The following is a 25,428-nucleotide window of genomic DNA, read 5'->3' as shown; positions in this document are numbered from 1 at the left end:
TAAACATGTATGCATGATGTATACACACAAATCTATGCAAGGTATACACATATGTGCAAGGTATACACAAGTCTACGCACGTTAAACACGTATGCATGATGTATACACACACATTTATGCAAGGCATACACACTTATGTGCAAGGTATGCACAAGTCCATGCACAGTAAACATGTATGCATGATGTATACACACAAATCTATGCAAGGTATACAAACATATATGCAAGGTAAACACACGTCTACATAAAGCACGCATGCGCCCACGCAAGGTACACACACTTCTAAGCAAGTTAAGCACACTTCTACACAAGGTATACACACAGGTCTATGCAAGGTATACACACGTCTTTGTAAGGCACGCATGCATCCACGCAAGGTGCACACACTTCTAAGCAAGTTAAGCACACTTTTACGCAAGGTATACACAGATATGTGCAAGGTATACGCACAAGTCTATACAAGGTATACGCAAGTTTATGCACCGTAAACACGTATGCATGATGTATACACACAAATCTATGCAAGGTATACACACATATGTGCAAGGTATACACAAGTCTACGCACGGTAAACACGTATGCATGATGTATACACACAAATCTATGCAAGGTATGCACAAGTCTACGCACGGTAAACACGTAGGCATGATGTATACACACAAATCTATGCAAGGTATACAATTATATATGCAAGATATACACACGTCTATGTAAGGCACGCATGCGCCCACGCAAGGTACACACAGTTCTAAGCAAGTTAAGCACACTTCTACACAAGGTATACACACGTTTACGTAAGGCACGCATGCGTCTAGCAAGGTGCACACACTTCTAAGCAAGTTAAGCACACTTCTACCCAAGGTATACACACATACAGTATGTGCAAGGTATACGCACAAGTCTATGCAAGGTATACACACGTCTACGTAACGCATGCATGTGCCCACACAAGGTACACACACTTATAAGCAAGTTAAGCACACTTCTACGCAAGGTATACACACTAGTCTATGCAAGGTATACACACGTCTACGTAACGCATGCATGTGCCCACACAAGATACACACACTTCTAAGCAAGTTAAGCACACTTCTATGCAAGGTATACACACATATGTGCAAGGTATACGCACAAGTCTATGCAAGGTATACACAAGACTACGCACAGTAAACACGTATCCATGATGTATGCACACAAATCTATGCAAGGTATACAAACATATATGCAAGGTATACACACGTCTACGTAAGGCACGCATGCGCCCACGCAAGGTACGCACACTTCTAAACAAGTTAAGCACATTTCTACGCAAGGTATACACACAAGTTTATGCAAGGTATACACAAGTCTACGTAAGTGAGCTCCAAGAGGTAGTCACCTGAAATAGTATTCACTTCACAGGTGTGCTTGAAGCTCATTGAGAGAATGCCAAGAGTGTATAAATGTCAGGACTGGGTCCTTGGCGTGGTTTGTTCTCCCAGAAGGCAACGGAAAATTGGCGCGTGCGAAACGTGAATTTAAATACATTTTTAATTCTAACTCAAAAAAAGTACAAACAAAAGGCGCTCACAGCGTAGGTAAAAAACTTGACTATGAAAACAAAATGCGCGCACTTAGGCGGAGAACTATAGACATTAAACAAAAACTTACTTGACAAGGAACTGTGAACATGGCATGAAGAAGCGTGATGAAAAAGTGTGCAGAGCATAAATGTGGAGCATGAATGTGATGTCGCCAGAAAGACCAACAGAAAATGAGAGATTTAAATAGTGACATGATCAGTGAAAACAGGTGCGTGACTCAAAACGTGAAACAGGTGCGTGACAGGACAGGTGAAAACTAATGAGTTGCTATGGAAACAAACAAACAAGGAAGCGCAACCAGGAACTAAAAAGAGTCCAAAAAACAAACAACACATGGCCAAAACAAAAACATGATCACACAGACATGACAATAAAGCAGTAATCAGAGCAAAGAGTGGCTATTTTGAAGAAACTAGAATATAAAACATGTTTTCAGTTATTTCACCTTTTTTTGTGTCCATTCATAGTTTTGATATCTTCAGTGACAATCTACAATGTAAATATATATATATATATATATGTATATATATTCTATAAGTATTTGGCCACCCATCCAAATGATGAGAATCAGGTGTCCTAATCACTTGTATAAAATCAAGCACTTAGGCATGGAGACTGTTTCTACAAACATTTGTGAAAGAATGGACCGCTTTCAGTGAATTCCAGCGTGGAACTGTCATAGGATGCCACTATGCAACAAATCCAGTCGTGAAATTTCCTCGCTCCTAAATATACATATACTGTATATACACATATATATATACACACGTACATATAAATACATACATAGATATATACATACACATAAACACATACATACATACCCTCTTTAAATCCAGACTCAAAACACACATATTCCTGACTGTTTATTCACTGTAAATCTTATCGATCTTTGTTGTTGTTGTTTTTAGCCAATTGATTTTATTGTTTTGATTTTGTACAGTGTCCTTGAGTGCCCAGAAAGGCGCCTTATAAGTAAAATGCATTATTTTTATTATTATACATATATACATACATACACACATACATACGCATAAACCCGTGAACTACACAAACAATTTAAGGAGTTTGCCTGTTGTTGTTAATATTATGCTAATTAAACACCCAGCAGGTTCTTTTCTTCAGCACAAAACCCACAGGAAGGCTATGGATGGTCCAGTAGAAATGCTCTGTACAGTCCAGTCCATCTAGGTGAGCACCATGTCTATGGAAGTAAATATTCCACTGAGGCCTGTTCAAAATGAGATGAAAAAGGATTCAGGCGAGCCAAAGATGGATCTGGATCATTTCTCAGTCATGTAACGGATAAATAATTCATTTGCAGGAACAGTTTGGTTCCCCTCTAATACATCTTTAGCTCTCGCCATAATGGCTTTGGGCAGGAAGTAGTCCTCAAAATCGAGTGCAACACTCCAGCGACACCTCCACTAACCAGTCCACTCTAACCTTTTTACCATCGCATGAAGACGTGAAGAGGCTTTAAGCAGGGGTGTCCAAAGTGTGGCCCGGGCCCATTTGCGCCCCACAGCTAATTGTTTATCAACCCGCAACACATTCTGGAAATGCTATTGCAAAAATAAAAATAAAAACATTAAAAAAAGTGGAATGAGCTGAAATCTAACTAGAAAAAGTTGCAATGTTGACACAAAGCTGCCATGCAGGCTGTTTTTTTTCTTTTTGTCTATATTTTTCTTTTTTTTGCCATTGCTCATCAAATCAATGTTATAATGAATTATTGACCTATTCAAGGCTCCAATTATTTCAAATATTTCACTTTAAAATGTTTTATGTGGAAAATATTGTATATATTGTGTGGTTGCCATACAAAAACATCAACGTTTTATTTGACAAAACTGCATAAAACAAACAAAATAATAGTTCAAACGTAAAATCGACAGACATATCCGAAGTTGATCTCGAAACTTAAGTGTTGAAAGTAAAAAAAACCGAATAAAAATGTATCACTTTATGAGTGGGTCACCTTTTGGATCCCAAATATATTTAATGGGATTGTATTTATCTTTTCAATGTGATTACTTAAAAATAATCAATGGTGTCCTGCATTATTGATCTTTTTAAGGCTCTAATTACTTCACATCAAACATTGCTTTCTGAATGTTTTGGGCAGTGGGGGAAATACTGCATACTTCAGTTTTATTATAAAAAACAAAATTGTTTTTGACAGAAAAGGCATACAACCTTTTTGTTTTTTAAAACTTTATATCAACCTGAAGTTGATATACTGTAAGCGTTAAATAAATAATAATAATTTGACTTGTTTTTAACATTTTAATGACTTAGACCCTTTATTGTCCTCGGGAGACCTAAAGGTAAAAAAAAAAATCCATATATTTTGATATGGTTTGAAAATGAAAAATATCAAAATGGCCCCCGCATGCTATTTTTTCCGTGTGCGGCCCTCAGTGGAAAAAGTTTGGACACCCCTGCTTTAAGGCATCGCTGCGGGCTGTATCCAACATGCGCCGAGGCAAAAAAATAAAAATAAAATAAATATTTAAAAAAATGCAGAGAGAGCTTTTGGATCAAGGGGGAGAGAATTGTAGTATGAATTTAATGAGGGCACGTAAAGTGGGAATCAATGCAGCACGCTGCAGCCCAAAGCAAAAAAAAAGCTGGAACAAATCTTTCAACTGATTCCAGCATCCCGGTTCCTTTTAAGAGAGAAAATAAAACGAATTCCAACATAATCGCCGGAGCTGTAAGACTAAAAGATAGGAGGAGGCTCCATCGGGGTGACCAGACCTAATTCCTTCTCAGGCTTTATCTTCACTCCCTTCACAGGGGCCCTTCAGTGGGAAAAAAAAAGGCCAACATTGGGGCTCAGCGTCCCCGTGCGGTGGATTATGATTGTATGTGGCTATTTTCTCAAAGGTCAACACAGTCTACCACTCGGAATCCCGGCGGTGTCTGGGCAGGAGTGATAGAGCCGTCTGCACGTTGGAATAATGTCAAGTCAGGAAGCAAGAAAGGCCTAATTATGGCACGTGTTTGTGTCGTAGCATTAGCCTTTATTTCCCTTCGCTGTATTGACAGAAAACTTTTCTCCTCTCCTTCCACTATTTTTTGTATTTGCTCCGCTCCTTTGCCACCAAATCTCTTTTTGTTGTTCTGCAGCTGCTGCTACAGATTGGATTCAGCGCGGAAATTCCCAAACGCTCATCCGTTCAAAGATGGCAGCTGAAAGGAATCCAAAGCCGGGGGATCTTTGCAGGGTTGCATCCTCTGCTGCCGTGAGTACTTTGAACACAACACAGTCTCCATAGTTTGTGTTTGCTCGGATCATTTATTCGTATTTTTGGCCCTTTATAGCAAGGAACCATATTTGGTCACTAAGTCATAACGGATGGTAAATGGTAAATGGGTTATACTTGTTTAGCGCTTTTTTACCTTCAAGGCACTATTTCCACATTTACCCATTCACACACTGATGGCGGGAGCTGCCGTGCAAGGCCCTAACCACGACCCATCGGGAGCAAGGGTGAAGTGTCTTGTTCAAGGACACGACGAGCTTGGTAGAAGGTGGGGATCGAACCAGGAACCCTCAGGTTGCTGGCACGGCCACTCTCCCAATCGCGCCACGCCGTCCCCTACGTCCCCATATGTCAATCTCAGGTGTGTGTGTAAAGTAGCCACAATTGTACTTATGTACACACAAAAAAATGCTAAGTTATTTTGATAACCCAATTTATGAGTTGGGTTGGGTTAAATTTTGGAGTTATTTTTATGAAGAGCAATCCAGTTTTTGGGTTATTAGGGTAATATCTGTGTTTTCAAAACTATGAACCATTTTTGGGTTGTTTTTCAATGGGTAAAAGGCTTTTTTTAAATTATAAAAGGTACTTTTTTCTTGAAGGGAATTTTCTTAAGGATTAATCTCATTAACATTATTTACAATCACACATCTTATGTATTTGAAAATATTTGAGCATGGTGTATAGAACTACTATTGTTTAGTTTTTGATTCCCTCAGTTCCTATTTTGAGCACCCCTGGGTTTGTGTTTTAGTTGCCATGACTGCAGATTGTTTTCACCTACCTCTGATTAGTGTTCGCGACGCTCACCTGCTCCTGGGCATTAATCAGAGAGCTACTTATTCCCTGCTTTTCGCCACACTCAGTCTGGCTTTCTTATTTGCTTCCATGCAACAGTTACGAAGGCTACTAATTTGATTCCTGATCTAAGCTTCGCCTTTTTGTTTGCCTGTTTACATGCTAAGCTTTTCTTGTTCGCTATTCCGTTAGCTTCCCGTGCTATCGGCACGCTGACGCTTTTTTGTTAGTATCCCGCATGATTTATGGACAATAAATAATTTCCTTACCTGCACCTTGCCTCCCGAGTCCCGTCTGCATTCTGGGAGAACGATCCACGCAGTAAAATGCGACCCCGCCGTGACAACTATGACCATACACGGCAATTCTTGTAAAAAAAAATGTCACTCATGTCTTGCTTTTGAGTATATTTTAATGGAATAAAAATAATTTTGATCAGTAGTTGGGAAGGAGTAGGCCAAACCAGCAGTAAGGGTTAAGGAGCGCAACCCTTGGGACGGCGTGGCGAAGTTGGTAGAGTGGCCGTGCCAGCAATCGGAGGGTTGCTGGTTACTGGGGTTCAATCCCCACCTTCTACCGTCCTAGTCACGTCTGTTGTGTCCTTGGGCAAGACACTTCACCCTTGCTCCTGACGGGTGCTGGTTAGCGCCTTGCATGGCAGCTCCTGCCATCAGTGTGTGAATGTGTGTGTGTGAATGGGTGAATGTGGAAATACTGTCAAAGCGCTTTGAGTACCTTGAAGGTAGAAAAGCACTATACAAGTATAACCCATTTATCATTTATAACCCAATAGTTGGGTTTGGAATAACCCAACATTGTAATGAGCATAACTCAGCTTTTGTGTTAAATCAATTCAACCCAATAGTTGGGTTATGAATCAACCAACATTGAGTTAGCATAACTAAATTTTTGGGTTAAATAATTCAACCCAAATGTTTGTTTGGGAATAACCCAACATTAAGTTATCATAACTCGACTTTTTCAACAAAAGTTGGGTTGAATATTTTCTCACTAAATGTAATTGATTTTTTTCATTTTGACAGAAAAAATATATGTACTGTTTGAAATTGCATGCCTTTTCAACTTTAATAGTATCCAATATTGCAACAAATATTACAATATATCATCATACTTTACAAACATGTTTTTGTCTAAATAAAAATACTTAACTACACAGCAAACAACCCATTAAATTAATAAAAATGAGAATACATTTTACGTTGTTCTTTACAGCATATTACTGTAAATTGAAAAAAACTACTACCAGTTTTTTGCGTTAAAATTCTGTTGTTTGAACTGCCAGTTTTTGACTGTAAAATCTACGGTTGTTGTTTTTAACGGTGTATTACTGTAAATGGAAAGACGGTACATTTGTGTTTACGGTACAAAAACTGGCAGCTAAGTTGCCAGAATACAAAAAAATAACTTGTACTGTTTTTCCATTGTAAATGTAAATTTAAAGGCCTACTGAAATGAATTTTTTTTATTTAAACGGGGATAGCAGATCTATTCTATGTGTCATACTTGATCATTTCGCGATATTGCCATATTTTTGCTGAAAGGATTTAGTATAGAACAACGACGATAAAGATTGCAACTTTTGGTATCTGATAAAAAAAAGGCTTGCCCCTACCGGAAGTAGCGTGACGTAGTCAGTTGAACATATACGCAAAGTTCCCTATTGTTTACAATGATGGCCGCATGAAGTGAGAGAGATTCGGACCGAGAAAGCGACAATTTCCCCATTAATTTGAGCGAGGATGAAAGATTTGTGGATGAGTAAAGTGCAAGTGAAGGACTAGTGGGGAGTTGAAGCTATTCAGATAGGGAAGATGCTGTGAGAGCCGGGGGTGACCTGATATTCAGCTGGGAATGACTACAACAGTAAATAAACACAAGACATATATATACTCTATTAGCCACAACACAACCAGGCTTATATTTAATATGCCACAAATTAATCCTGCATAAAAACACCTGCGTGTTTGTTATGCTAGCTCCTAGCTCCTCTGCTAGCTCCTAGCTCCATAGAACACGCCAATACAATTCAAACACCTGATCAACACACACAATCACTCAGCCCAAAAGACCGTTTACCTAACCCAAGGTTCATAAAGCTTATATATTTTTAAAAAGTTACGTACGTGACGCGCACATACGGTCAAGTTATCGAATGTTTAGCAGCCAAGGCTGCATACTCACGGTACCTGATATTCAGCTGGGAATGACTACAACAGTAAATAAACACAAGACATATATATACTCTATTAGCCACAACACAACCAGGCTTATATTTAATATGCCACAAATTAATCCTGCATAATAACACCTGCGTGTTTGTTATGCTAGCTCCTAGCTCCTCTGCTAGCTCCTAGCTCCATAGAACACGCCAATACAATTCAAACACCCGATCAACACACACAATCACTCAGCCCAAAAGACCGTTCACCTAACCCAAGGTTCATAAAGCTTATATATTTTTAAAAAGTTACGTACGTGACGCGCACGTACGGTACGGTACGTGTTATGCTAGCTCCTAGCTCCTCTGCTAGCTCCTAGCTCCATAGAACACGCCAATACAATTCAAACACATGATCAACACACACAATCACTCAGCCCAAAAGACCGTTCACCTAACCCAAGGTTCATAAAGCTTATATATTTAAAAAAAGTTACGTACATACGCAAAAAAAAGCCAAAGCTGCATACTCACAGTAGCACGTCTGCGTCTTTGTCATCCAAATCAAAGTAATCCTGGTAAGAGTCTGTGTTGTCCCAGTTCTCTACAGGCGTCTGTGTATCCAAATCAAAAGTCCTCCTGGTTAGAGTCTCTGTTATCCGAGTTCTTCCATCTTGACTGCATCTTTCGGGAATGTAAACAAAGAAGCGCCGGCTGTGTACTGTTGTGGCTGACTACGTTCGAAAAATACGTCCATTTCGCACCGACAACTTTCTTCTTTGCTTGCTCGGCTTCCTTCTCCATAATGCAATGAACATGATTGAAACAGATTCACGAACACAGATGTCCAGAATACTGTGGAATTATGAAATGAAAACAGAGCTTTTTCGTATCGGCTTCAATGTGGAAGGCATACCCGTGTTCGTCGGGCTACGTCACACGCATACGTCATCCTCAGAGGCGTTTCGAACCGGAAGTTTAGCGGCAAATTTAAAATGTCACTTTATAAGTTAACCCGGCCGTATTGGCATGTGTTATAATGTTAAGATTTCATCATTGATATATAAACTATCAGACTGCGTGGTCGGTAGTAGTGGGTTTCAGTAGGCCTTTAACACAACAATTCTGGCTAACCAGCTTTTTCTGTAAACACCTCCCCAAAAAACAGTGGTACTGTTTTTCCATTTATTGTAAAATGTTGTAAAAAAACCCAAAAAACACTATATTATACAGTAAAATTTTGTAAATAGAAAGTTTTGACTGTAAAATCGACAGTCTACTTAAAACAATTTATAAAATTAATAATGAAATTCATACATTATTGACTTTTACATGCGGCCCTCTGATGGCAGGCATAACTGCCATGTGGCCCTCAATGAAAACAAGTTTGACATCCCTGCTCTAACGATACTATTACTTCAGTACTTTCTGGCTACTCTAACTACCTCTGTGTATATCACACCAAAAATCACATCTTACTGTCACTATGATGTTATAATAGGGCTAATGTTAGCATTCATAGTATTGCGCCTGACCAGTCTTCCTCTCAGGGAATAAAACACACTGGTCAATCCCAAGTTCTTTCGGATGACATATATGTTGAGTAAGAAGGACCACCAAGACAGAATAGCAATACCATTAAGTTTTACTAAAGCTTTAGGAGACCAGCCCTGACAATGCTATAATAGCAGCAGCAAGAAGCGGTCTAAAAATCAAGTTAAAGTTAAACGGAAACAGTCAGCTTATTTAGTGCGAAAACAGCCCCCTCTCCCGCCCAGAAAGAAATACAGCCTTTTTGTTCTTAAACTGATAAGGCCTCCTCCACAAAAAGGGAGTATGTTATTCCCCTACGCGGACAGCACAGCGCCTTCAATGTGAAACACAGAATTTACTAACGGACATAAGGTAAAAACCCAAAGTGTACACATGGGAAAATATTAGCTGCTTTAAACATGACTATGGATACAGAAGGAACTCTTAAAAATATATGCATTCTCCACAATAGCTAAAACATGTTTTCTATAGTTGGAAGTAGAATCCTTCACTACTCCAACTTTAAATTCCATTTGCAATACCTTAGTCTTAAGATGAATGTGGGATCACAAATAATGGACATATTTTGCTGTTCGGGACAAATACGTTAGTTTTTGTGGCGTTCTTTGAGAAAATATCTTCTTGCTAATTTCTTTCAACACAGCGAGGAATTAAAACATGAACGGCAGCAAATGTCCGCGGGATCTTTTGAGGTTCGACCACTACAAAGGAAAATCAAGTGTATACATTTTGGAGCGAGCACAAAACCAATTAATGAAAGCAACCAAAAGAATAGCCTCTCCTCGGAATAGTGGAATTAATTTCACCTTGCAGCAAAAGGTATTGGACAAAGGGGCAGCTGTGAATAGCAATATAGGCCCTGGTAAATGGTCATTATGTAGCGCTCAACATCACCCGCTGAGAAATAAATTAACGTATGAGAATAGACATTAAGAACAAAGACACATTTCAAGTCAAAGAGCTACGCTTAATAATTGCATTACCCCAACTTTAAAGTATTGGTGAAATCCAATTTCAAAGTGCAAAAGAGCCACAGCTGCATGGTATTAGGTCTAAACACATTGTATTCCTCTACACCAAAGTAATGAAATGCTATTAATATCGGCAATAGAATCTTTTGAAGGATGGATGAAAACAATTACCTGTACTCTAATCAAAGACCTTCTACAGCATGATGAGATCAGACTGAGATATAGAGCTTAAACTGATGAGACAATAACGTTATAAGATATTATGGGACAATCATCAGTCACATGGTAAGAAATGTCTTCTGTAGTTGATGGATTCCCAGAAAAATTAGGTGGAACCTTTTGTATTGAATGTTGAATATTAACTGGCTTATTAACTGGCGGCTCGGCGGCCATGTTCGGCTCAAGGAATGTCATCATACCAGCAATTTTGTAAAAACAGGAGCGTGCTCCTGTTGTATAGAGGAACTTGGACCACTGTGAACACGTTGGCAGATGCGTGCACTGCTAGCAAACATAGAACCCTGGGGTCTAAACTTATGATTTACATACAAACTGAGGGGTTCCTCAAGACACCCCTTCCAAGTCCTCCCCTTTTTATCAGTTACAAAAATGTTTGGTAATGTGATTTATGTAACTAAGGTGTTGCTGTAGCTTTTTACTTCAGGTGCAGTCAATTTGTTCAACTTCTGTAGTTATACTAGTGGTGTTCCTCAAGGTTCCATTTTAGATCCTCTCTTTTTTGTCAATTGGCTATTCAACTGATGGCCCGTGAGTTCCGTTTACAGAGAAACTTACAGTTTTTTAGAAGGTCCTTAAAAACCGCAGAGTACTCCTGTAACTCTGACAGAATAAATAGACCAAAATCTAATGTTACTGTTGAGGATGTTGGTTCTACAGGGTATTCAGAATAAGACTAAGACTCAATGAGAATACTCCCCCTTCCGGTCGGGCTGTCAATCTTTGGGCACCACATGATTTGATTGATTCCTAGGGGTGACAATTCGATTCAGAATCGATTCTCGATTCAAAACAATTTTAGATTCTAAATTAATTCTTCTTTTAATAACATTGGGTGCCAGTCTTCAGTAATTCACTGTATCGATCCATTGTGGTAAAGAAGGAGCTGAGCCGGAAGGCTAAACTCTCAATTTACCGCTCAATCTACGTTCCCATCCTCACCTATGCTCATGAGTTTTGGGGTGTGACCGAAAGGACAAGATCACGGGTACAAGCGGCCACCGTCGGGTGGCGGGCCTCTCCCTTCAAGATAGGGTGAGAAGCTCTGTCATCCCGGAGGAGCTCAAAGTAAAGCCGCTATTCCTCCACATCGAGAGGAGACAGGTGAGATGGTCAGGATGCCACCCAGATGCCTCCCTGGGGAGGTGTTTAGGGCACGTCCGACCAGTAGGAGGCCACGTGGAAGACCCAGGACACGTTGGGAAGACTGTGTCTCCCGACCGGCTTGGGAAAGCCTCGGGATCCCCCAGGAGGAGCCGGACGGAGTGGCTGGGGAGAGGAAAGTCTGGGCTTCTCTGCTTAGGCTGTGCCCCCGCGACCGACCTCGAATAAGCGGAAGAAGATGGATGGATGGGTACCAGTTCTATTAACAACTACATTCCTCCATAAAATAGATAACAACTCTGATACATTTAAAAGAAAACTGGTTTTGTTTAATAACATTCTACCCAAACATTTACTTAAGTAGCTGGACAGGATAGATTTTGGAAAAATATTTAATAAATAAAGAAATAATAATAAAAATGTAATTGATTAAGATTCGAAAATAATTTTCTTTACACCCTTAATAAACAGCACAGCCACATGAGCCAGGCTTTCAGTTGTTTATTGTATGTTTTCACCGCTTGGTACAACAAGCTAGCAACACGGTTGAAGCTACCGTACGTTGTTGCTTCTGAAAACCGCATTCCCCGTTTTCTGCCTCATCAGTAATATGCCATCCCTTCCCTACTGTATGTACTTCCAACCACAAAACGGACAATATGTAAAGCGACAGGTAGCACACCTGTTGTGGGGTGACGTCCAAAATAAAGGAGACAAAAGCCATCCGTATTGAGTTGTGGCGCAAGTTTGAGTCTTTGTTTCCGGCATCACTCTGCCATTACCGATTCAGCAGCTGTTTCTCTTTAGCCAGCGTCCCTCATTTGCAATGCAAGCTGAGCTGTCAGGGGGGAGGAAGGGCGAGTGTTTGGTGGGCACAATCTTTCCTTCAGTCCTTATCGCGCTTCCTCCCATCCATCCCTTTTCTCTTTGCCTCACTTTTTCCCCCCGAGTGGGCGCCCAGCCCTCGCCGTGACTTTGTTCGCCAAATTAACTTTGGCACCTACTGTGATTGGGATCAGCCAGCGGAAAGTCAACTTTAACCTTGCTTATTAATTGGATATCGCAGCCTCTGCAGTCAGAGTCTCAAGTAGATCCACACACACACACACACACACACACACACACACACACACACACACACACACACACACACACACACACACACACACACACACACACACACACACACACACACACACACACACACACACACACACACACACACACACACACACACACACACACACACACACAATCTTAAAGTACTGTCTTTGTGGGGACCTGTCTTCATAACGTATTGCTCAGCCCAGTTAGCGCCATTACAACCATCACCATCTATTTCTACACCGTCTTCCACACCAATTCCAAGTATTCAAAATCCATCTCAGTTCGTGGCGGCTCAGGGAAGGTAAACCAAAAACTGGTATCTCACATCACTTTGTATTTGCACTGAGGAATATTAAACTGTCTTGACTAGCTTGCGTGGCCAAAGGTCAAAATCGATAGCCTCCTGAAAAGTTTTGAGACTTTCAATTGGCAAAATTTTAAATAACTTTAGTCTATAGACTTTTTTTTCTCTTCACGCAGGAACTCGGAACAGTCCTGTCATATAAAAGATCTTTGACAAGTGTTTTCGCTGATGGTCCATAAAGACCAAGGACTCAAAGGATCGTTCCCAAGCATTTTTGTAGTAGGTCCCAAAAAACAGAAGAGTGCTCTTGTCTTTTAGAGGATCTTTGACCACAGGTAATATTTTTTGCAGGGAGTCCTTAACCACATCTGCCATGTATTGGAGATGATCTTTGACTAAAGCAATCATTTTTTGCAGTCGATTCTTAAAAACAGCAGATTTTGTATGAAGGATCTTTGACTCGTGGTGTTTTCAGTACGTCTTTTGACAATAGTTTTAAAAAGGATCTTCGACTCGTGGTGTTTTCAGTACGTCTTTTGACAACAGTTTTATAAGGGATCTTTACTCGTGGTGTTTTTAATATGTCTTTTGACAAGTTTTATAAAGGATCTTTAGCTCGGGGTGTTTTCAGCGACCCGACCTCGGATAAGCGGAAGAAGATGGATGGATGGATGGATGGATGGATGGACTTGTGGTGTTTTCAGTACGTCTTTTGACAATAGTTTTATAAAGGATCTTGGACTCGTGGTGTTTTCAATACGTCTTTTGACAACAGTTTTACAAAGGATCTTTGACTCATGGTGTTTTCAGCACGTCTTTTGACAACAACAGGGCACTGCAGTTTTATAAAGGATCTTTGGTTTACTTTTTAACTTTTTGCAGTTCCTTAAAAACAACAAAACAGTCCTGTCAGATGAAGAATCTTTGGCAAGTGTTTTTGCAGTTACAGCCTTTAAAAACAGTAGAGCAAACTAGTGTTTTTTCTTGGTATGTCTTTTGAAAAGAGCAGAGCACTGCAGTTTAATAAACAATCTTTGGTTTACACTTTTTGTTGTTGTTGCAGATCCTTAAAAACAGCAGAACAGTCCTATCAGATAAAAACAGCTGAGTGCTCTCATCTTAAAGAGGATCTTTAAGTAGTATTTTTGCAGTTGGTCCTTAAACATTTCTGCCATGTATTGTAGAGCAGTGGTCCCCAACCTTTTTGTAGCTGAAAATTTGTCCAACGGACCGGGGGGGATATTTTATTTTTTATTTTTTATTTTTCATAAAGAAATACAATCGTGTGTGCTTACGGACTGTATCCCTGCAGACTGTATTGATCTATATTGATATATAATGTATATATTGTGTTTTTTATGTTGATTTAATAAAAATAAATAAAAATAAAACATTTTTTTATTTTTTTTAAATTTCTTGTGCGGCCCGGTACCAATCGGTCCCGGGCCGCGGCCCGGTGGTTGGGGACCACTAATGTAGAGGATCTTTGACTAGAGCAATCATTTTTTGCAGCAAGTCCTTAGAAACGGTAGAGCAGTCGTGTTGTATAAAGGATCTTTGACTTGTGTCTTTTTTTCAGTACATCCTTTAAAAACAGCAGGGCGCTGCATTTTTATAAAGGATCTTTGGTTTACTTTTTTTACAGGTCTTTTAAACCGGCAGAAAAGTTATTTCAAATAAAGGATCTTGGCCTACTGCTTTTTTTCCCAATACGCCTTTTGAAAACAGCAGAGCAATGCAGTTTTATAAAAGATCTTTGGTTTACATTTTTTATTTTTTATTAGCAGGTCATTAAAAATAGCAGAACAGTCCTGTCAGATAAAGGATCTTTGACAAGTGTTTTTGCAGAAGGTCCATAAAGCCGATGCACATTTTGAAAAACAGCTGAGTGCTCTCGTCTTAAAGAGGATCTTTGACTCACATTTTTGCAATAGGCCCTTGACCAATTCTGTCATGTATTTTAAAGCAGTGGTCCCCAACCTTTTTGTAGCTGCGGACCGGTCAACGCTTGAAAATGTGTCCCACGGAATTTTTTTTTTTTTGTCATAAAGAAATACAATCATGTGTGCTTACGGACTGTATCCTGCAGACTGTATTGATCTATATTGACGTATAATGTATGTATTGTGTTTTTTTTATTTTTATTTTATTTAAACAATCTTGTTATACAAAGGATCCTTGAGTATCAAGTAGTGGACATAGAGAGAGAGAGAGAGAGAGAGAGAGAGAGAGAGAGAGAGAGAGAGAGAGAGAGAGAGAGAGAGAGAGAGAGAGAGAGAGAGAGAGAGAGAGAGAGAGAGAGAGAGAGAGAGATCAGAAGGCATAAGAAAAAGTATCTGCATTTGATTGTTTACCTTTGATTATTAGCAATCCGGGGAGGGTGTTAGTTTAGGGTTGTAGCTGCCTGGAGGTGTACTTTTATTGCGGTTTTGAAGGAGGATAGAGATGCCCTTTCTTTTATACCTGTTGGGAGCGCATTCCACATTGATGTGGCATAGAAAGAGAATGAGTTAAGACCTTTGTTAGTTCGGAATCTGGGTTTAACGTGGTTAGTGGAGCTCCCCCTGGTGTTGTGGTTATGGCGGTCATTTACGTTAAGGAAGTAGTTTGACATGTACTTCGGTATCAGGGAGGTGTAGCGGATTTTATAGACTAGGCTCAGTGCAAGTTGTTTTACTCTGTCCTCCACCCTGAGCCAGCCCACTTTGGAGAAGTGGGTAGGATTGAGGTGGGATCTGGGGTGGAGGTCTAGAAGTAAACTGACTAGCTTGTTCTGAGATGTTTGGAGTTTAGATTTGAGGGTTTTGGAGGTGCTAGGGTACCAGGAGGTGCATGCGTAATCGAAAAAGGGTTGAACGAGAGTTCCAGCCAGAATCCTCAAGGTGCTTTTGTTGACCAGAGAGGAAATTCTGTAGAGAAATCTCATTCGTTGGTTAACCTTTCTGATTACCTTGGTTGCCATTTTATCACAGGAAAGGTTAGCCTCTAGAATGGAACCTAGGTAGGTGACCTCATCTTTCCTGGTGATAACAATGTCACCCACTTTTATGGTGAAGTCATTGACTTTCTTAAGGTTGATGTGGGACCCAAACAGGATGGATTCTGTTTTACCCCCTCTTGACTTAAAGAGGATCTTTGGCTAGCGTTTTTGTAGTAGGTTCTTACAAACCCTGTTTCCATATGAGTTGGGAAATTGTGTTAGATGTAAATATAAACGGAATGCAATGATTTGCAAATCATTTTCAACCCATATTCAGTTGAATATGCTACAAAGACAACATATTTGATGTTCAAACTGATAAAAAAATTTTTTTGTGCAAATAATCATTAACTTTAGAATTTGATGCCAGCAACACGTGACAAAGAAGTTGGGAAAGGTGACAATAAATACTGATAAAGTTGAGGAATGCTAATCAAACACTTATTTGGAACATCCCACAGGTGAACAGGCAAATTGGGAACAGGTGGGTGCCATGATTGGGTATAAAAGTAGATTCCATGAAATGCTCAGTCATTCACAAACAAGGATGGGGCGAGGGTCACCACTTTGTCAACAAATGCTTGAGCAAATTGTTGAACAGTTTAAGAAAAACCTCTCAACCAGCTATTGCAAGGAATTTAGGGATTGCCCCATCTACGGTCCGTAATATCATCAAAGGGTTCAGAGAATCTGGAGAAATCACTGCACGAAAGCAGCTAAGTCCGTGACCTTCGATCCCTCAGGCTGTACTGCATCAACAAGCGACATCAGTGTGTAAAGGATATCACCACATGGGCTCAGGAAGACTTCAGAAAACCACTGTCAGTAACTACAGTTGGTCGCGACATCTGTAAGTGCAAGTTAAAACTCTCCTATGCAAGGCGAAAACCGTTTATCAACAACACCCAGAAACGCCGTCGGCTTCGCTGGGCCTGAGCTCATCTAAGATGGACTGATACAAAGTGGAAAAGTGTTCTGTGGTCTGACGAGTCCACATTTCAAATTGTTTTTGGAAACTGTGGACGTCGTGTCCTCCGGACCAAAGAGGAAAAGAACCATCCGGATTGTTATAGGCGCAAAGTGTAAAAGCCAGCATCTGTGATGGTATGGGGGTGTATTAGTGCCCAAGACATGGGTAAGTTACCCACATCTGTGAAGGCGCCATTAATGCTGAAAGGTACATACAGGTTTTGGAGCAACATATGTTGCCATCCAAGCAACGTTACCATGGACGCCCCTGCTTATTTCAGCAAGACAATGCCAAGCCACGTGTTACATCAACGTGGCTTCATAGTAAAAGAGTGCGGGTACTATACTGGCCTGCCTGTAGTCCAGACCTGTCTCCCATTGAAAATGTTTGGCCCATTATGAAGCCTAAAATACCACAACGAGAACCCGGACTGTTGAACAACTTAAGCTGTACATCAAGCAAGAATGGGAAAGAATTCCACCTGAGAAGCTTCAAAAATGTGTCTCCTCAGTTCCCAAACGTTTACTGAGTGTTGTTAAAAGGAAAGGCCATGTAACACAGTGGTGAACATGCCCTTTCCCAACTACGTTGGCACGTGTTGCAGCCATGAAATTCTAAGTTAAATATTATTTGCAAAAAATAAATAAAGTTTATGAGTTTGAACATTAAATATCTTGTCTTTGTAGTGCATTTTAATTGAATATGGGTTGAAAAGGATTTGCAAATCATTGTATTCCGTTTATATTTACATATACCACAATTTCCCAACTCATATGGAAACGGGGTTTGTAAAAACGGCAGTGCTCTTGTTCTATAGAGGATCTTTGACTCACATTTTTATAGTAGGTCTTTAAAAACAGCAGTGCTCTTCTCTTATAGAGGATCTTTGACTCGCATTTTTGTAGTAGGTCCTTAAAAATATCAGATTGTTCTTGTCTTACAGAGGATCTTTGACTAGTATTTTTGTAGTAGGTCCTTAAAAACAGCAGTGCTCTTGACTTAAAGAGGATCTTTGACTCGCATTTTTATAGTAGGTTCTTAAAAACAGCAGTGCTCTTGTCTTATAGAGGATCTTTGACTAGCATTTTTGTAGTAGGTCCTTCAAAACATCAGATTTGTCTTGTCTTACAGAGGATCTTTGACTGGCATTTTTGTAGTAGGTTCTTAAAAACTGCAGTACTCTTGACTTATAGAGGATCTTTGACTAGCATTTTTGTAGTAGGTTCTTAAAAACGGCAGTGCTCTTGTCTTATAGAGCAGTGGTCCCCAACCACCGGGCCGCACAAGAAATAGATTTTAAAAAATTAAAAAAAATAAATAAATAAACATGTATATATATATATATATATATATATATATATATATATATATATATATATATATATATATATATATATATATATATATATATATATATATATATATATATATATATATATATATATACATTTATATTATTTTTATTAAATCAATATAAAAACACAAGATACACTTACAATTAGTGCACCATCCCAAAAAACCTCCCTCCCCCATTTACACTCATTCACACTCATTCACACAAAAGGGCTGTTTCTTTCTGTTATTAATATTTCTGGTTCCTACATTATATATCAATATAGATCAATACAATATTTTTTTATGACAAAAAATAAATAAAACAAATTAAATACCATACCCCCCTCCCCAAACTATGATTTACCAATCAAATGTGTGCTTATTCTAGTGTCATTTATTAGGAATCTTAAAACATAAATATTAATCATGAAATGCTGTTAGTATATTAAATAAATACTAATAAAAATATATTTTTTACAAACAGGAAGTTGCAGGAATGTACACATGATCCCTGCTTACATCTCATTGTGCAACATGTGAATGTTTTAATGGGAACTAAATGCAATGTCTGAAAGGGGTACAAACTATTTCTAAAGCAGGACCTCCACCCAGACAAACAATACAAGTACACAGTTCATGAAAAACAATATTTGTTGTTATTATCATTGTAAGTGGGCCTAAACACTTATATTAGAAAATAACCTCATGGAAATGACTGCTGTCATTTGATTATAATAATAAGAGAATATTGTCTGTCTATCTGTGTTGGCCCTGCGATGAAGTGGGGACTTGTCCAGGGTGTTCCCCGCCTTCCGCCCGAATGCAGCTGAGATAGGCTCCAGCACCCCCCGCGACCCCGAAGGGGACAAGCGGTAGAAAATGGATGGATGGATGGAGATTGAAGTTGTTATTTAGTCAGGTTTGGGACAGGTGTGCTGCTGGTGTAGCCACAGTGTGCACGTCTGATGTTGCTCACATGGGCTCCACTGAATGCTCAGGGAGTTTTTGCGTTTGCTCACACACATGAAAAATTAGAGGGAACATTGCTCGCCGCCATTGTTGTGTGCCAAACTTGTCACTTATTAGTTCACTTATTAGCAATCTAAGCTTAATAATACACCAAAAGAAAGCTTATTGTCTTTTTCTGCCTTTTATTCCAGCTCTTACTTCTTCCACTTCCAGGTGTCCAACACACAACACATGTCATCATATCCTGTGTCCCCCGCCCTTAAAGTTCCCCTTACAATGGTTACGTTATTGTCCTGTGACCCGAGTAACCAATACACCACCAGCAGAAAATGTTAAAAACAAAACTCGATAGCCCTATATTGACAATATCAGGTCGTTCTCATCAAATACCTGACGCAATTGTTCGATATGACTTCAAACCATAACCATCATTAATTCTCTTGTCTCAAAGTAAGCTTACAAAGCAATGAGCTACCTGCTGCCACCTACTGGTACGGAAGAGTATTACATGGTTACTCTGCTGATCTCCAGGCAGCACAGACACTCAACAATGGCACATTATTTGCGGATTATAATTACTGGTTTGCAATAGACGGGAGTCGTGGTGCAGGTAAGAAAAGTTATTGAGAGTATTGAATTGAGTTGTTCTTAACTGGTACAACAAAAAGCAAAGAGTAGTGCCAGTGGACAGCGCACGTGAAGCAAGGCACAACTTAAATGTCTTGACGTGGCATGCAGAAAGTCAACTTCAAATAACACACACAGTACACAGCACTTAGCAAGAACACAGTATATAAAGTTAAAGGTAAAGTACCAATGATTGTCACACACACTAGGTGTGGCAAAATTATTCTCTGCATTTGGCCCATCACCCTTGATCACCCCCTGGGAGGTGAGGGGAGCAGTGAACAGCAGCTGTGGCCACGCCTAGGAATCATTTTTGGTGATTTAACCCCCAATTCCAACCCTTGATGCTGAGTGCCAAGCAGGGAGGCAATGGGTCCCATTTTTATAGTCTTTGGTATGACACGCCCGGGGTTTTGAACTCACAACCTACCAATCTCAGGGCGGACACTCCAACCACTAGGCCGCTGAGTAGGTCTCTCTTATTGGACTTGGCAGCAGGTGTGAACACTAATCGCTGACCAGAGGCAGGTGTGGAGAACACGCTCATGGCCAGTGGTCAAGGTAATGCAGGTAAGAATCAACGCAGGAAAAACAACCCAAAATAAGAGCGCCAAACAGGAAACCAACTCCAAAGACAGGAAAACAGCAACAAAAGCAAGAAACGACATGACCTGTGGTTCAGGTCATGACAGTAAATCGCTTTATGATCGCTCATAAAGAAGGCGGGGCTAAATAAAGACTGTGAGGTTGATAGTTGAAACAGATTCCTCTGAATCACATCAGCAAAAATGTTTATCCTTAATATCTTTCACTGTCATGCTAAAGCATATCAAAGTTGTCAGCCATGTTTTTTGTTTACTTTCAAGTTATTCAGACTTTGAAAAGCAGATGTGTGCTTGTGATATGAAAACATCAACAATGGCCAAAGAGCATCCTAGACTATAAAGCACGGGTGTCCAAAGTGCGGCCCGGGTGCCATTAGTGGCCCGCACACCAAGTTTTGTTATTCTATTATCGGAAAAAACAACAACAGTGAAATTGCAGGGAGAAAGAAGCAAAAAAACAAAATGTAATGAGAAAATGCTGACATTTTTAAACTAATAGTTAATAATAATATGCTTAGTCACCTATAACACAGAGTTTTGTCTTTTAATAATTTTAGCATATCATTTTTGCAATAATTTTAGCATTTTTTTTTGTAAAAAAATGATCACAATGAACCGCATACTTGACTTTCCGATATGCGGCTCTTGGTGGAAAACGTTCAGACACTCCTGATTGAAAATATTAGAAGCTGTCAAAATAAAAATAACATATAAATAAAGTTAAGTTAGTTATTCAAAAAATAAAAATAATACTAACTTATGAATTGAAAAATAACAACAGTAGTAAGGAGGGAAGTCTGGGCTTCTCTGCTTAGGCTGCTGCCCCCGTGACCCACATTTAAATAAGTATGAACGTTAAATAAGAAGATGGATGGATGATTTCCTCTTTTTTTTTTTTTTTATAAAAAAAATATTCGAATGGTCCCCACGTACTTTAACTTTCTAAAATATTAGAAGCTGTTAAAATAAAAATAAAAATGTAAAAAAGGTTTAGTAGGTTAAAAAAAATAAAAAAATAAATTAATTAGTTTGAAAAATTACAACAACCATCATAGTTAATGTGTAACTGAGCATTAATATTTTTAAAGACAACTTGTTACACAGTCATATAACTATCATTATTAATATTTCATTCTTACAGGGTAAAAAGACAACAGTAAACATGTAAGAAAAAACAAAACAAAATATCAGATGTAATGAGAATTTTTTTTTCTGACTTACTTATACTTAGTCACATATTTTGACTTCAAATATATATAATATATGTTTCTATCTTTTTTTAAAAAATTTTATTAAAAATATCCAAATAGCCCCCGTGTACTTTAACTTTTCAGTAGGCGGCCCTTGGTGGAACAAGTTTAAACACCCCCATCTAAAATATTAGAAGCTGTTAAAATTAAAATTAAAATATAAAAAAGGTATAGTTAGTTAAAAAAATTATTCTAATCTACTAATTAATTAGTTTGGAAAATTACAACACACTTCACTCCTCTCAGGTTGAAAGTAGAGTCGAGTTTGTTGTTGTTGTTGATATCGATTCATTGCGTAAAAGAGTCACTCATCCATTACTTTGTTCCATTCATTGAATAAAACTTCGGGCCTCAATGCGTATTTTGAGAAAACAGTAAAGAAAACCCAACAATTTACATGCTTATTTTCCTAACAAATAGGAAAATAAGAATGTACATTGTTGGGTTTTCTTTACTGTTTTCAAATAAACATAATCAGCATTGAATTAGTACTTTTAAGATGGCTGCCTTAAGAAATTTATATATTTTTAAAAACTCTGTTCGCTGCCACACAGATCACGGCACTCACGCGCCACCGCTCTCATGTGCGCTCTTTTGCAGAAACTATGTCTGCGTTTGAAAAGTTCCCGCCACTCCATGCCTTTTGGATTTTAATAATTTTTTTCAAAGACGGAGGTGAAACTCAAGTCTCATGAAAGCCTGGAATCAATATGCCTCATTACGGCATTTCATACTCCTTGATTCATTATTTCAGTTTTGGCTGAATCAAAAAGTCATGCAGTTGTTAACATGATATTATTGGATACAACTCTTTTCCTAACAAGTTAGCTGAACTAAAATATCTGCTGTTCACATCTGATTTTGAAGGTTCATCAGTTTGTTGGTAAACAATGTTAATAATTACAATAGTGTAATCATAATCAGTCCCTTCTGTGTTCTGCAGAATTTGTTGTGATCTTTGCGGCCTAAAATGCCGGATTTTGCCGCGGCATTTTCAAAAAGTGGCCCCCGGTGATACAGGGAAACATTTAATTGGCCGGACAGATGCGTTGGAGTGTGGCTGGGACAAATTCGATTTGTGAAAATGTTGATGGTTGGGAAAAATGTGCGGGGTTCACATCCACAGGAACCACATGGGTTAGCCTACTCTGTACAATATTTACAACCTTATTGGTGTTCATGTTTAGTACATTGTTGGGATGATCCAAAGCCCGTTTCTGTATAGTATTTCTCCAACCGTGGTCTTGTGGTGACATAAATGATGGTATTTTGAGAGGTATTTATTGAAAGTAGTTGGACATAACTGAAGGCTTAGGTGGGAAACAGTATAATACATATAAGAAAAAAAACAAAAAAAACGGAGTTAATGAGAAAAAACTCAAATATTCTGACTAGCGTTGTCCCGATACCAATATTTTGGTACCGGTACCAAAATGTATTTATGTACTTTTCGGTGCTTTTCTAAATAAAGGGGACCACAAAAAATGACATTATTGGCTTTATTTTAACAGAAAATCTTAGGGTACATTAAACATATGTTTCTTATTGTAATTTTGTCCTTAAATAAAATAGCGAACATACAAGACAACTTATCTTTAAGTAGTAAGTAAACAAACATCCATCCATCCATCCATTTTCTACCGCTTGTCCCTTTTGGGGTTGCGGGGGGTCGCTGGAGCCTATTTCAGCTGCATTCGGGCGGTAGGCGGGGTACACCCTGGACAAGTCGCCACCTCATCGCAGAGTAAACAAACAAAAGCTCCTAATTTAGCTCCTGACATATGCAGTAACATATTGTGTCATTTATCATTCTATTATTTTGTCTAAATTATTAAGGACAAGTGGTAGAAAATTGATTATTAATCTACTTGTTAATTTACTGTTAATATCTGCTTATTTTGTGTTTTAAAATGTTTTATCTACACTTCTGTTAAAATGTAATAATCACTTATTCTTCTGTTGTTTGATACTTTACATTAGTTTTGGATGATACCACCAATTTTGGTATCAATCCGATACCAAGTAGTTACAGGATCATACATTGGTCATATTCAAAGTCCTCATGTGTCCAGGGACATATTTACTGAGTTTATAAACATAATATATAAAAAAAACAAAAACGAAAGAAGATGTGATGCTAAAAAATATTGATGTAATCATAGTAGTATCGAGTAGATACGCTCTTGTACTTGGTATCATCACGGTGGATGTTACGTGTAGATCCACCAAAGGCGTTTGTTCACATTGTAGCGTCCGGGAAAAGTTGGTGCTGCAGGGAATTCTGGGAATTTGTTCTGTAGTGTTTATGTTGTGTTGCGGTGCAAATATTCTCTCAAAATGTGTTTGTCGTTGTTGTTTAGTTTGGCTTCACTATATGGCACAACTTTATGACAGTGTCGGCGTTGTTCATACGGCCACCCTTAGTGTGACATGAGTGAGGAACTCGCGTGGCTGCAGTAGAAGCGACCCCCAGATGCAGGAACCAGGAGGACGACAAACAGGTGAGACGAGTGTTATTATCATCAACAGAGGAGAAGCAGTCTTGTATGTAATAGTTCCCAATGCAAAGTGATCTTCGAGCCCTGAGGAGTGCTAGAGACAAGGCATGAATTTAGACAAGTTGATCAATGGCAGGTGAGGGAAGAACCACAGTGCTCAGCGGGACAAACAGGAAATGGAAACAAAGCAAGAGCACTGACAGGAAGTGAATACAAAATAGGGAAACCAACAGAAATGAGTAAGTATGGCCTTCATTCGATGTTGTGTAGTGTGATCACAGGTCGTCTTATTGGTTGATGAATGGTTGTAGAGTAATCTTGCCTTGACTTTGACAATTTCAATACGTTAAAAGTCATGACTACGACTGTTATTTTTTAGAGGCGGTATTCATTAGTATCGCTGTATTATACTAATACCGGTATACCGTACAACCCTAATTCTGACTAATGAAAAATATACTTTGTCACCTATTTACACACAAGTTTAGACTTTAAAAAAATAAAAACATTTCAAAATGGTTTAAGTGTACTTTTTTAACTTTTAAGTGGAACAAGTTTGCTATAAAACATTCACTTATTCACTCACCTTAAGTCCTCTTCCTCCTACTACTGTCCTGCCTTCTGGATGTTGTCTCATATTTCCAGCCTTCAAAGGGAACATTCTGACAAGCTGACCTGCCATCAGATGACTTCGTTAATACGAAAGTGAAACAATCAAAGCTCATGTTCAAGACGCTCACCGTTTATAATGATTGTGATGTTTGTGCAGATGGGGGCGCTGTGGAGCCACAAAGCGACCGCAATGGAGAAAAGGCGTCTTCACCTATTGCTCTGTCAAAACCCTTAAAAAGATGGCCCAAACACCACTTCCTGCAACAACAAGAAAAGTGCTGACTCTTCCATGTGATGAGAAGGATTCCAAAGGAGAACACAAATCTGCCAGCTGTTCACAGAGATTTAATGAGAAATGTTGAGCACCTGCATGAGCTGCGTTTAACGTGCACACATGGCTGTGCTCACAGACTGGGAGAGATTATAGCAGGCCTGTTTGTTTCAGGACGTGTTTGAGTGCGTGCTCGTGTGTG

General features: G+C 39.0%; 1 long non-coding RNA gene across 1 annotated transcript; it reads right to left on the bottom strand.

Annotated features, from left to right (window-relative positions):
- Positions 1-2,486: 2,486 nt before the first annotated feature.
- Positions 2,487-25,180, bottom strand: LOC133651591 (uncharacterized). Its single transcript, XR_009826450.1, has 3 exons — positions 25,084-25,180; positions 24,930-25,018; positions 2,487-2,814 (listed from the first exon to the last, which is right to left on the bottom strand). It is a non-coding gene; the product is annotated as an uncharacterized LOC133651591 (long non-coding RNA).
- Between the last annotated feature and the right edge of the window lie 248 nt (positions 25,181-25,428).

This window comes from Entelurus aequoreus, linkage group LG06, assembly GCF_033978785.1.
Source record: "Entelurus aequoreus isolate RoL-2023_Sb linkage group LG06, RoL_Eaeq_v1.1, whole genome shotgun sequence".
Classification (NCBI taxonomy): domain Eukaryota; kingdom Metazoa; phylum Chordata; class Actinopteri; order Syngnathiformes; family Syngnathidae; genus Entelurus; species Entelurus aequoreus.
Note: the sequence above shows the minus strand (reverse complement) of the source record. Positions and strands in the feature narration are given on the sequence as shown.